Here is a 15,473-nt window from a genome sequence, read left to right on the forward strand (position 1 = left end):
TCGATATATAGCTCATGTCTCGTCATTTATCAACGAATCCCCCGCACGTTGCAAAATTTTAATCAGTTTTATACAATCCTAGATTTGTTTTATCCTTAATTTAGCTTCTTCTCTACTTATGATGAGAAATTTTAGTTAAATATTTCTTTTACAAAAGCTTTTTGGAATTTTTATATTTAGTTTTTAGTTTTTCTTTTCTTTACAAATTTTATCATTCACCCTAAAAATTTACCCTATAAATAAATTAATTTACCCTATAAATAAATTAATTCATCTCCCCTTTTAAAATTGTAAAAATATTTTTATATAATTACCAAATAATTTTTAACTTTATTTTTAAGTTTTTTTAACGGTAATTTAAAAATAACTTTTAGCTTTAAAAAAAGGATTCGTTTTTTCTGCCGTAAATCTAATACGACGTCGTTTTGGGACGAAAATCATGGTATTTTTGTAATTTTAATTTATTTCAGGGTTATAATAATCTTTATATTTATAATTTTTTAAGATTTCAATACCAAAATGACGTCGTTTTTGAAATAAATACAGATAACTTATCTGCATTAACTGCAGAAATATTTTTCCCTTAAAAAAAATGTCTCAAACATACTCTTTATTCTCTTTCTCTTAAAAAAAAGTTACTTGTTATCAAAAAAAAAAAAAAAAAATTACTTATTTTTTGTATTTAAGTTTCAAATTCAATAATAAAAAAGGAGGGAAAAAAGGGTTTCAAAGTAGGCAGTATATTTTTGTTAGACTTAAATTCTGTTTTATTTAAGTATCAAAAAGGGTTTCAAATTCTATAATATTTAAGTATCTTTTCTGTTTTATACGAATAAATAATTACACATTTTTGTTTAAAAAAATTATACACTTGTTTTTGGATTAAAAAACTTAGGAGAGTATGTACCCAAAAAAAAAAAAACTTAGGAGAGAAATGCTGCCTTATTTTAAGGTAAGAGGCACAACACAAGTTTAAAGAGTATAAAATGATACTTGCAGATTATATATAAATAAAGAATTCATAATAAATATTCAATTCAAAACTTTTTTCATAATTGAATGAAAATTTTTAGAATGTGAATAAAGTAATTAATGACAAAATTTCAGCCACTTATTTTGCTGTTTATGAATGTTATGTGAGAAAAATGTTTGTGCATATATAATTAGGGGTTTGATTTTCTCATGTTAAATGAGAATTCAATTCTCATGTTGTAGAGATAAAAAGTATGTGGGACCCAGGTGTTAGAAAAAATTATATGTAAGACCCATGTCAGCACGGAAATCGAAGGGTGTGTAGGAAAATTTAAATTCTCATGTTAAATGAGAATTATAAAACCCATATAATTATTATTGACCATTTAACAGATTCATTTAAATATTTATAAAATATGATAATGATCCGTGTACACATCAACAAAAATGAACCTACATTCTTTGATTCTATCGATTAAGAGCACGTGTGGATAGGTTATTTTCCAATAAGTTTTTTTAAATAAAAAAAGCTTTGATATTAAGTTTGTATTTAATTAGATGTAACTTTTTCATAAAAAAAGAAGAAGCTAAAATGGTTTTTTTTTAGTCAAGATTTTTACTTCTGACAAAAATACTAATTTATACTTAAAACTACTTGTTAGATATTGATACAAATGCATAATAGCTATGTCTTTTGAAAAAAAAAAAACTTTTTACAAAATAATGCACAAATTTAATTTATTTTATTTTTTTAAAAAAAAACTCATCTAAACGGTTCAAATTATCGTTTTTTTAGCCAACTCTCACTAGCCACTAACATGTAAATCAAAATGAATATTTTGAATTTGTGTGAAAAAAAAAATATCAATTATAGCTGAGTTTGAAAAATGGGAACAAGTCGTTTTTTGGTTATTATTTTCTTTTTTATTACCAAGTCAAATGGTCCAGTTTAAAGGACAAGATTAAGCTTCCTATTTTGATTTAATTTGTCAAGGGTATTGGTTTGATTTAGCTTGATTTATTATGTGTGTTTTAAGCAGTTTGACTGGGCTTTAGTTTGACTGGCTATATATGCCAAAATATATATATAACGTATCAAATGAATTGAGCTTGAGCCATCTAGAAATCAAACTAATTCTTTTACGCAAATTCTCACAAAGAGTAAAATAAGAATAAATATTTTGGGGTCCTCAACAAAAAAAAGACTAATATATATTCATTTTCTTTCTAAAAGATTCAAAAAAGATTCATATTAATCTCTCAAAAAAAATTAATATAAATATTTTTTATTTCTAAGAAATTAAAATGAATTTTATATTTTTTTTTGTTAAGAATCCAAAAAGAGTATTTACTCGCAAAATAATTAGCCCCGGTTGCACAGTTCTGGCCTATGGGGTAAGTTATATTACTGTCCTGAGTATTATAAAATGATAAGAGCTTATTCTGGTCTTAACTTGATCTTAGCTAGGCATAGCCCTGTTATATAGTTAACTAACTATTGTTAGTGAACAACATCAATAAACTTTCAAAAACTAATTGCGAGACTTGAAAGGTCAAGACCAGCAATTAACTGTTTAACTTTTGAGATGATGAAAAAATATTTCTATTTTCCAAATTGAAGATGCGAATTTATTTTGTTTTCCTTTTTAATATTGGACGTCTCCTAACTCCTATATAAATCCTTGCACTTTTTAAGATTGAGAAAGTTATACTGACTGTGAGTAGTAACTATTAATAAAACTCACGGGAAATTGAACCTGACAATTTTAAGTCAAGTTAGATACTAGATCGTTAAACGACAATAGCATTAACTTTCTTTTGTCATGCACATATCTATACTATATAAAAATTCAGAATTAGTCTGTAAAAAAATTTGTCACGTGTAATTCATATAATGACTTAGATTCTTTTAAAAAATATAAATTTTTCATCTTAAAAAAAATTTAAATTATATGGGTACGTTACTCACAAATTAATAAAATTAATATTAATTTTGAATTTTGAATTTCAAATTTAAAATTTGAATTTAAATATAATCATGAAATTTAAAACCAATTAATTAGATTGGTTAGCTAAAATTAAGGAAACAAATCAATTGAATAAAAAAAGAAAATTACCTAATATGATTGGGAAGTAATGGGGCGCTAATAATGGGGATTGATTAGCTATCATATTTAGTTTTTCTTTTTCCTTAATTAAATGAGACATTTTTTTTATTTTGCTCCATCCAAAACCTTAGTCGAAAATTACTTATTACCAATAATTACCTTGAGGCAGGTAGAACCATGGTAGTTAAAATCTTGATTTAAATATTAAAATCTTGATTTTAACGATTTATTTTTGCTAAAACGATTTAGATTTCACTTAAAATCCTTTCCAATATAAAATCTCGATTTAGACATTTATTAAGTCCCAATTTTAAGATTCAAATCTCGATTTTAACTATTAGAATGATGTTAAGCAAGTTAGAAAAATTGTTGAATATAACATTGCTGATGTTTCATCCGAAGATGAATGGATTGTGGAAAATGAAGGAACTTTATCTCATGATGAAAGTTTAGATGAAGACAATTTTGAATTATGTAGTTGAAGATCACGTGGAACAGAATGTCTTCGATGATAATAACTTAAATGATTTATTAGCTTAGACCCTCAGAGTGTGACAATTGTTGGGTTTGCTCTTTTACTAAAGCCCAAATGGGTTATTAGTATGAGAAGAGCCCAAGGAACCTAGAGCCCAATGAGCTAGGGTTTCTTGGAACCCATATAAATAGTACCTCTTAAGTCATCAGCCTCCAAGGTCCTTTTTGTGAGAAAGAGGCAAGCTCTGAATCTAATCAGTGCCCACACACTTCCCCTTCCTCCTCGAGAGATAGTTTGGAAGATCTGCCACAGTCCAGCTTCAAGGAGGTTGTTCGTGCTGCGGCGCTGAGGTGAGCTGTTCGTGAAGAGGAATCCTACAAGGGAAGATTCTACACGAGACCTGCGCACCGAGAGGTAATTGTGAAACAAGGATGATTCGGTAAGCATACCAATGTACTAGGTCCTAAACCGCTTCCGCATAAATCTAAGATTTCCTACAATTGGTATCAGAGCCTTGGCTGTACATTGGTATGTGAATCTAGTTTCACTATTCATTAATTAGTTTTGCTTCTTGAAATGTGGCACCTAGGGTTCTAGGATTATGGTATGAATCTAGCATGTGCATTTTATAATTCATTTTCATAAAAGTTTAAATTTTAATCGGTAAAAATGCTTTAATCCATGGTTAGGGTCTCTCGTGTATTTCTCGATTTGTAACAAGGAGGCTAATCCCATATGATTAGGTTTCCTCCTTGCTGTTTTTATTTATTTTCGAAATTTCTGTGTATTTTTCCAATATTTTGTAAAAGTTCAAGATCGAGAAACCGCGAGTAAGATGCGCAGTCAGTACTGTCGAAGACTTTTCGAGGTCTTCCCGATCTCGGAATCAGGAGATCTATATATGGTTGGAAAGAGGACGGAAATACGAACACAACGGTGGGTGGATCACCACCATCGGAGACTCCACGCTCCACCACGCGCCTCCACAAGAGGCTGAGAGTGGCCGCCACTCTCCAGAAAATAATGGGAGAGTGAGGGAGCGTCCGGCCACCTTTTTGGGTGGTTCCGGCGGCGGTGCACTCGTCTCTACGTGGCGGTCCTTCCCCTGGAGTTTCAGCCTGATTTGACTTCGGGTGACGGCGCGGCAGACCTGACGGCTAGGGTTCCTCTTTCGCGTCCTAGGGTTTCTCGCCAAAGGATTGGGTCTTTGGGCTTTTGGGCCCATGAAACCCTAAAGGGGCTTGAGACAGATACTATGGGCTAGGCGAAAGTCGAATTCCAAAGTTGTATTATTTAATTTTATTTTATTTTATTTTCTTTAAAATAGGAAGGTCATGGATTAAAGTAATTATGATTTATGATTTAATGCTTTTATTGATTGGTATAAATTATATGATTGATAACATGCTTTATTGCGATAACATGCCATATAGAATAGGTGGTGCCATATTGTTGCATAACTTGTATTGATTGCATGAGCATAATAGCTATTATGTCTTCAGCGACTAGTATGATAGTTATTATGGGATTATTTTGATTTTAAATCATCCTAGGAAATTAATTAATAATTATTATGATTTTTATTAAAAATCTAGATTAATAATTGAATTAATTAATTTTGGATAATTAACATCAAGACAAATAATCGTTATGGAAATTATTTTGATTTCAAATTATCCTCATAAATGATAATTATTATGATTGTTGCAATCTAGATTAATAATTAAGTCAGCTATTTGGATGATTTAAATCTAGAAAAATAATTAGAGAAAATTTCCTAAGAGAGTTCTTTTATTTTGCGAGTAATTTGTGGGTTTTTTCTGAAATGGTCATGGAATAACACACGCTGCATACAACATTCATGTATCATGATTGTTTGGAGCACACGCTGACGTAAAGTGACCGGATTTCAGGACCTTAATGCTTTCAAAATTATGTTAAGCTTAGTGCACGTTTATCGGTGCTCTTACTTATATAGTTTTTGAAATCGAACAAAGGATACTCTCAATTAAATAATTCTTGGAAATTAGAAAATGTTGCTTATGTTGAATGGAAGGAGATTTAAATTAAGAGATTAATTTAACCTTCAAGCGCATTATAGGACCATTAATAAAATAATCATGTGAAGTCCCATCGAATAAGCATGATTAGATTTTATTAGATTGGACTTAAATATCTATGGGAGGAGATTTAAATTAAGAAATTAATTTAACCTCCAGGCGCATTGTGGGCCTATCAATAAAATAATCATGTGAGGCCCCAACGGATAAGCATGATTGGATTTTATTGGGCCTTAATAATTTCAAAATTTTAATAAAGTATTGTACGTCCCATCGTCGATAATACTAAGTTATTAAAGATAATTTTGAAATTAAACAATGAATTCGACTGGGCTTATGAAAATTCTCAAACAAAAATGTTGAATGGGTGAAGGTTTTAAAAATTAATTAATTTTAAAACCTGCGGGCTCCATTTGTGGGTTTATTAGTGAAATGGTTATCGCTGAAGCCCCATCGGATAAGGATAATCAGATTTCACTAGATTAAATCTTAATAATTTCAAAATTTTAGTAAAGTATTGTACGGCCCATCGTCGGCAATGCTTAGACACTAAGGATAATTTTGAAATTAAACAATGGTTAATTACATTCAACTTTGGTAAAATTGTTAACCCTCCCATCGAGGCTCTGGCAATGGCACTGAAGGCCCAAATAACAATTTTGGTTTTTACAAGTGACTTGCCCATCGTAAGCCTTGTAAAGATAAACTGAAGGATTGTTAACAATAAACAAGAGTAGTTATGAGAATCTACTTGCACTTCGTTTGTTTATTGCATTATTTGTTTGTAATTGTGTGCTTTATATGTTTTTCAGAAAATATCTTAGAAATGATTTTGAGTCGAAAACCTCTAGATGGTACCAACTATGAATAAGTGAAAAGCAAATTTTTTGATATTGTTCTAAAACATGGAAGCTAAAATTTGTTCTGACAATGCGAGGGCCATAGCAACCTGCAGAGGATGCGTCTTAGGAAACTAAGATGCATTTCTCAGATTGGGAAAGGGCAGATATGGTAGTTCGCTGCTATGTTCTTGTCAGTCTTTCCAAATACTTGCAGAAGCAAGTGTACATGATTAAGAGTGGAGTAGAAATGCTTCAGGCTCTTAATGACATGTTTGCTGCGTCTAGCAGTTCTGCTAGACAGAATGCAGTCGGTGCAGGCTTTGCTAAGAGTCTTGTTAAATCCAAAGGGAAACCCAAGGGTGGTAACAAGAACAAAATAACTTGGTTATCAGTTGTCAAACCAGTTGCTATGAAGAAGCCGCAAGGCAAGTTCTTCAAGTGCAGACTGAAGGGACACTGAAAGAAAAATTGCCCAGAGGTGATGAAAAGAACCAGACATGGGTATATTGAGGCCTGATCAGTGAATGAATTATTGATTCAGGAATCACTGATTATGTTTGTTACTCTTTGTAGTAGTTCAAACATGGCATACCTGTCAGCAATGGACATAGATATTTTAAGCTTGAAAATGGGAACTTGTGTCTGCATTTGCAGTAGGACAAGTTATTTATAAGACTATGGTTTTGGGTGACTGTTTATTTGTTCCAGATTTCAAGAGGAATTCAATTTTTGTTAGTTGTTTTGGTTAAAACATGGGTTGACAATGCAATTGATTCCTCAGTTACATTTCGAAGTTCATCTTCGTCTTGTTTTTTCTGGTACATTGTTTAAATAGTCTTTATTACATATGTCCTATACCCTTTTTTAAATTTGTTATGTTGAATGGAAAAGGTGATGAACAAGAACATTCACCAAAGAAATAAAAGTTTCAAATGAAACATAACTTTGGCCTTTGTGATTGAGTCACATTATCTCAAGTAGGAAACATGTTTTAGTTAAAAGAGGGACTGAAAGTTCAAGAATCTTTTAACTAACAGCTACATGTTAGTCTTATTTGGAAGGTAAAATGGCCAAGCAATCCTACAAGGGCCAAAAAGGTTTGCGCAACTATTCAACTGGAACTGGTACATACTAATGTATGTGGACCAATTAGCGTTCAGACCAGAAGAGGTGATGAGTACTTCATTATATGAATGTTTACTCTGGATTTGGACAGATGAACCAAGTGCGTCGTAAGTCTAAAGTTTTTGGAAATTTCCAAGAGGTTTAGTCTGAGGCAGAAAAGCATGTAGGTGTTCAAATCAAAAACACTTTGGTCTGACTAAAGTGTTGGCTGCTTATCTGGTAAGTTCAGGTCTTACTTGATTTAAGAGGGGATAATTTTCGTAACTGTCAACTCTAAGAACGCGTTAGTTGAATGAAGTTGCAGTATGCAAAAATCAAACATTTCTAGACTTGGTGAAGATCATGTTCAGTTATTCATCTTTGTCAATGTTGTTCAAGGGAGATGCCTAAGAGAAGGAAATGTACCTTCTTAACTTGGTTCCGTCAAAGTTTGTTGTAAAGACACCTAAAGAATTATGGAAAGGGTGCAAGCCCAGATCAAACCATATTCGGATTTAGGGTGCTACGACACACGTCCTACAACAGCAGTCAAATGAGATGGAATCTTGTATGGAAGAGTGCATATCTTTTGGCTACCCTAAGAGAACTAGGGATGATTTCTTATTTAGTCTTAAGGACAAGATAATCTAAGTGAGCTCTCACATGATTTTCTTAAAGGAGGACTAGATAAGAAATTATAAGCTCTTAAGTTAAGTTATTCTTGATGAGATTTATCTCAGATCAAGAATTTCAAGAATCTCTAGAAGCTTCATCCACTGTTCCCTTGATTGTTCAAGAGGGGATAAATATATCTCTAAGTGAACAAACAAGAGAACCATGATTGGAAATTCAACATGATAATATATAAGTGAAACTAGTAGAAATATTAGTATCACATGTAAAGGAACAATATCAAGTATAAGCGGATCCTCAAGAAATTGAAGATCCATCATTTGACCCACTCTTTGTTTTACCTATAAATACACAAGGTCTAGTGCAGTACATTCGTAGTGGGAGAGAACCTTGTTAACTCTCAAGTTGTCTATTGTTGAGTGACATTGATCCTACTAGTTACGATAATGCACTAGAAAATGTTGTTGATCAAGTGTTGCTCAAGCTATGAACAATGAGATGAAATACTTGTACTTCAACTCCGTTCGGTCCTAGTAAAAACACCAAGAGGGGTAAAACCAACAAGGTGCATGTGGACATAAAAGGCAAAGAGAGGATGGACAGGAAGGTGAAAAACTTCAAAGCTAGCTTGGAGGCATTTTTTGCCAGACGCCATGCTTGAGTCTATCCAGATTCTCTTGGTTGCTATAAGTCTCAATTATGAGATTTAATTTTGGGAGTTGGATGTCAGGATATCTGCATACTACAACCAAAAAGGGTTTATAGCAAATGGGTAGAAACACACGGTATGCAAGTTGTGAAAGTCTATTTCATAGTCTTAAGCAAGCATCCAGGTCTTGGAACATCAGTTTTGATCAGGTTATCAAAATTTTGATTTTGAGAGAACCTTGATGAATGATGTGTATTTGTATGTAAAGGATTCAACGGAAGACAGTAGTTTTTCTGGTACTTTATGTAGATGATATGCTCCTTATTGGAAACAACGTGGAGGTAATATCAAGCATAAAGAGTTGGCTAAGTTAGTGTTTTGGTATGGAAGTACTGGGGAAGCCAATTATATTCTTGGTATAAAACTCTTATGAGGCCGGAAGAATAAGTTGTTGGCATCACCTCAGGCTACTTACATTGACAAAACTCTTGCCAAAATTCAACATGAGAATTCTAATAGAAGAATTATAATTCTCAGATGTGGAATTCATCTTCCTAAGGAGTAACCAAAGACTTCTAAGAAGAAAGAATGCATGAGTAGGATATCTTATGCTTTGGCAAAGGTAGACTCATGCATATCATGTTGGGCATTAAACCAGACATCTGTCACGCAGTGGGAGTAGTGAGATAGTACCATTTTGAACCTAGGGGAATACTAGATTATTGTTAAGCATGTACTCAAGTATCTTTGGAGAACGAGAGATTATATGCTGGTTGGGAGTCTTGAAAAGCTGAGTTTTCAAAAATTCAGTTATTTCAAGTGGATATTGACTCAAGAAAATCAACCTCGAGCTATGAATTTTTCACTAAACTCAGATAGCATTAGAGGTGGATCTTGCAGACCCAGTTACTAAGAGTTTGCCTGAACTTGTGTTCGAGAGGCATGTTACTTCTTTGGGTCTTAGGAGGATCCGACTTGCATTAAGCAAGTGGGAGTTATTGGTTTCATTGCGCTCTTGGAGTAAGACAATGAAACAATAAAATAATTTTCTGAATTTCATAAATAAGGTTTTATTTATTTATTTTGCGCACTATTTACAAACATAAAGGTCCGGATCAAATTGTGGAGTATATGATCATATGGATACGTTCATAGAGGACATGATCATAGGTTCTCACAATTGATGAATGGATTCACAGCTGTTAAATAAAGTTGGGCACTTTATTTAGGCTGCAATATTTTATGAAATGGTTTTGTCTGAATCATTGTAAAATATTGGTGTGAGTTAACATTCACATTGAAAGGATCAAGGAGAGATTTGATTAAGGTTGTTTTTCTGTCATAAGGTATCAAATCTCTAGTTAACTATAGTTATGTAATTGCTCTTAATCCTGAGTTTATGATAAATAGGTAATCAAATAGTTTTCATTCTTTGATTTACCAACGGGTGAGGTTCGATCTATTGACGGCCAATAACTCGGTATTTTGGGAGTGAGATTATTTGATTATCGGTATTTATGAGATAAACAACATGGAATTTGTAGGATATGTCCCCTTGATATGTTTCGGTACTTGGATATTAAAGACACTGGCCAGTGCATGTAATCCATTAAAGAAACTATCATAGTCAAGGGAATAAATAATTGATTGAGTTACAGAAAACTTGTCAATCAATTATAGACATTCTACAAAGGGGCGATGCATATTCATGTTATAAGTGTTGTTAATCTTGGAGTTCAAGTTCGGGCTTTTAGTGGAGTAGCACCGAATTAGATAATCATTCGTTGATTATCAGGAGCCTTGATTAATAACAGATGGTAGATCCCCAAGCTAGCTTGAGACAAGGGATGGGGTATTTTTCGGATAGATGATGACTTATGGGTTACATGATCTTGGGTTTTTACGACTCAAGTTTGTATCCAAAAGAGCAAGTGGGAGATTGTTGGGTTTGCTCTTTTACTAAAGCCCAAATGGGTTATTAGTATGAGAAGAGCCCAAGGAACCTAGAGCCCAATGAGCTAGGGTTTCTTGGAACCCATATAAATAGTACCTCTTAAGTCATCAGCCTCCAAGGTCCTTTTTGTGAGAAAGAGGCAAGCTCTGAATCTAATCAGTGCCCACACACTTCCCCTTCCTCCTCGAGAGATAGTTTGGAAGATCTGCCACAGTCCAGCTTCAAGGAGGTTGTTCGTGCTGCAGCGCTGAGGTGAGCTGTTCGTGAAGAGGAATCCTACAAGGGAAGATTCTACACGAGACCTGCGCACCGAGAGGTAATTGTGAAACAAGGATGATTCGGTAAGCATACCAATGTACTAGGTCCTAAACCGCTTCCGCATAAATCTAAGATTTCCTACAGATTTGACATTGGAGGTTGTGGTTGAAATTTTAATTATTTCGAGCCCCCCCTAAAATTTTGAAGTTCCGCCGGCTGAGGATTTGGTACCTAACCCATCATTCAATGGTTTTCTTTTCATATAATTTTTTTAAGGTTATAGTATGCGTCATTCAGGTTATAGTATGCGTCATTCAACTTAACTTAGGATAGTGTGTGATTTTATTTAATATACTTTCAGTTTATGAAAATGAACCTCCAAGTCTGTAATATTGGGCCTTTTTACAGATACAATGCAAAAATAAAAATAGACACATCATCGGTTTAATCTTTGGGTTTTCGTTTTATCCTTTAACATAACACAACAAACTTTCCTACACTCACAACATTTTGTGGGGCCCACACTTTTTAAAACAAAAAAATAAATAAAAAATTAAAGCACGCAAAACGAATCTCTATAACATTACACAATCTCTTTTCCTACAACATAACTCTTATAAAACCCTTAATCTTTTTAGCAAATTATTTATTCATCGATTTAATTTTTTTGACAAATTATTTATCCATTTAAAGGAGAATGTGCACGTTTAAATCACGCATCACCACCATACACAATTTGTGTAAAATTTACGTAATACAAGATGCCAAGATGCACATCTAAATAAAGCATGTTCAAGTCGCATATGCTGCCCATGTGCATCTTGCAAAATGCAACACATGGCAGGTGTATTTTTGCTTTTTCACAAGTGGCATATGTAGATAATGTGTTATTTGAATGCACACACTCCCCTTGTACATTTCACTCATTATATTCATAGATAATTTGGCAAAAAAATTAAACCAATAATATGTTTGTTTTTTTGCATTGCATTGATAAAAAAAAACTGTAATATTGTGTAAATTGTACACCCATTAATTAAACTTTTGTTGGACATTAGTCTTTTTAGGACCGATGAGAGATTTGAAAGTTTCATTAAAGTATTTATGATATTCCATTAAATCTTTAATGAATCACTTGCTACATCACGAAGGGTAGGATTCCTAAGGCATATCTTCTCTCCATTTAGGTCAGATCCAAAATTAGTTTTTTTTTTTTAAAAAAAAAACCTTCATCCCGTTCCTTGTATTGAAGTTTGTAGTCCTTTTCGTGTATGTAGAGGTAGTCTCCTAGCAATACTTATGAAATATTCTAAAAAATGAAATATACAGTGTGTTACCAAAGTTGCAGCATTTAGGGTGTCGGCAGTTTGGATTGGATCGATTTTGAAGCAAAAAATTATCTGATCCAATCCTTTCAATTTAATCATTTAATCGTCCATTCAGTTTGCATTTTTTTTCAAATCCGACCCAATTTTATTCGATTTGGATTGCGTCGGTTTTTGATTTTTTAAAAAGTCTAAAATTAAAACTTATGAGAATTATTTTTACCAAAAATGAGCATTATTTATCATGGATCCTTTGTATTGGTACCAGCAGAAAATTCTGGCAATACCAGAGTAATAAGTTTTCCAAAATCACTAACAAAAAAAAAATTTGATCACTCTTCTACTAAAAAAAATACTTGATCGCAAATTGAATAAATATCCTAGAAAGAAATTCCATAACATAACGAAAGTAAACTTAAAACATTAAGCTGAATTCTTTCGATCCACGTTTGGGAATAGGCCTAAGAAAGCAGAAAGTAATTTTGGCTTGAATCGATTTTTATCGACCAAAATGAAAAAAATTCGATTGCGATTTTTTTTTCTGTTTTCAAATTTTTGGTTAATTCAATTATCAGTTTTTTGGTTCGATCACTGCAATTTGAATTGGTTTGGATCGGTTGATGAACACGCTCATAGCAATTTGAACCCTCTTCTTAGTAATGCATACCATCAGCAAATCTTCTTCTTATTGTAACCTAACTGACTTACTATAATATCCTCCTTCCATCACTAGATTTATAACCGCTAATAATACCATGGAAATTAAAATACCCCATGTTAATGAAGAACCACCCCCATTCAAGCTAACTAATTTATAACCACCCACTCAAAATTATTTGGTTGTAGAGACTTTAAAACCATATTATAAACCAACTCTTTCAAAAGTTTATGTGAAAATATATGAATAATTTTATATTACATTTATCCATAATTATCACTAATGAGGGAGGCTCACAGAGATAAGAGAGAGTTTTAGGTTTTTTTTTTTCTGTTGGAGAGAGAAGAGGGAGTGATAGCCACGTGAGAGGGGAAAAAAGAGCTAGGTGGATCTCGAGCTTATCCTTTGTTCTTTTGGTATATGCTAGGTTCATTGTATCACTTCCTCTTGAATAGGAAGGTTATGACAAGTGCGTATCTAAGCGAATGGTACAAAAAGATAAGCGAGTCTATCCAATATGAGAAGATGAGACAAGTTCAGACAGCGTGTAACCTAAACCTTGAAGATTTTGGATGTGCCAATTTATGGCCATCTCGTGTTATGCTTATATGCCAAAGGTAAAGAACTAATTTTACTTTTATACTAAATAGTTAAATCATTAAAAAAAAAAAAACTTTAAAGGAAGATTTTGAACACTGATGATTGTGATATCACCAACCTTCATTCCCTCCGCTGCATGGGTTGAGAAATATAAGAATCAAAACAAAACTATAAGTTGGAAGTTTGATATAGAGAGGATATGAGGATCCAAAACTTGATGCAATATGTTGGTACCATTCTTTGTCGTCAAGTGTGATATTTAGTTAAATTCAAAGCTGAACTTTGATTGTGGAACTAAACACTTGAGTGGTTACTTGAATTATTAATTATGATGGAATTAAGACAAAAGTTGAAGATGTAAATATAAAGAGAAGCAAACATGAGAGTTCAAAATGAGGGAGGAGATTCAAATTATGAGATGAGATATAAACAGAAACACAAAAGAAAGTGGAGAAATAAAAGAAAAAAAATTCAAGAAGGGAACATTAAAATCAATTGGGAGGGAGTGAATCGGTTGAAAGTAATGGCTATACTGTGAATTACACAATCTCCTTCGAAAATATCTAATTCTCACATTTTCAGACAATGAACAGTAACTTCATCCATTAGGCATCGTATTAGTAGCTGTGTGATGGTTTCCTTGTGGGGCTGGCTGTTATCAGCCATCTCATACATGCATTCCAAACTAAAGATGGGTTCTGTTCTGCAATTATTCTTATCTTACGTGTTAAAAAATTTAGAAAATTTTAAGTTTGGGCTTATATTGATTGGTATATTAGATTTTATAAAATGGTCCGAATGAATAATCTGCTACTTTCCCTAAAAGCCCATATAATTATGTGATTTATTATGGGTTCAGGAAACATCATGTACTTATAATTATGGGGTTTATACTTCTCCTTTCAAAGGAGAATAACCTTCTCATGTTATAGATACATTAATGGTGGAGCCCACTTCAATTTTTTTTCTCTCACTTCTTTCCCTTCTCTCTCTCTTAATTATTGTGTCAGCTGCAAAATAACAACTTCTCCACCAACATGAGAAGTTGTTATCCCTATAATTATTGGGTTTAAGCTCTATTTGTCAGTATGCTGATTTATTATGGGATAGGTAATCTAGAGTCTATAATGAATAGAAACTAGAAAAGCTGTTATATTTTTGTAAGGTTAAGATCCCCTCTCACTATTAACACTCTAGATGTGTATTTTTTCCATCAATCTTATTAAATCCAACCCGATTATTGATTCGGGTGTAATATTGGATCATGGATTCAACCGCCCGCATGACCCGGTAAATATATATAAATTTATAATTTATATTAAAAAACTATAAATATACTTAAATGCCTTTAAAAAATGATACTTATTTCAAATATTTTAACATGAAAAATAATAAATTATATATCATTATCCAACAAAAGATCAATCAAACATTAATACTTGTGATACTGGTATTTTAGGTTCAGTAGACGATATCTTTAACTATAAATCAAATCAAAATTTCCTGCATATTACATAACCAATATAATATTAGTTTTGTAGGTACATAATCTATGTAAGTTAATAAGTTATAGATCACTCAAATATTTCAAAAGAAAACAAACTATTTGTGTGAGAGTGAAAAAAAGAAAAGCCTCAATTGATGAGAACAAACCAATTTTTTTTTATGAACCGGGACAGGTCAGCAGTTGAGTTAATCGAGTTACCGATTTTTACAAAAACCCACCAAGTAACACCGGGTCACATCGGTTTTATAATATGACCGATTCAATATGAAAATCGGATAAATTACATAATCAATTCACCGGTTTCCGAATCAACTCAATCCAAATTTTA

This window comes from Gastrolobium bilobum, unplaced genomic scaffold (assembly GCF_033153095.1).
Source record: "Gastrolobium bilobum isolate Gb01-03AN ecotype WA unplaced genomic scaffold, APGP_CSIRO_Gbil_v1 utg909, whole genome shotgun sequence".
Classification (NCBI taxonomy): domain Eukaryota; kingdom Viridiplantae; phylum Streptophyta; class Magnoliopsida; order Fabales; family Fabaceae; genus Gastrolobium; species Gastrolobium bilobum.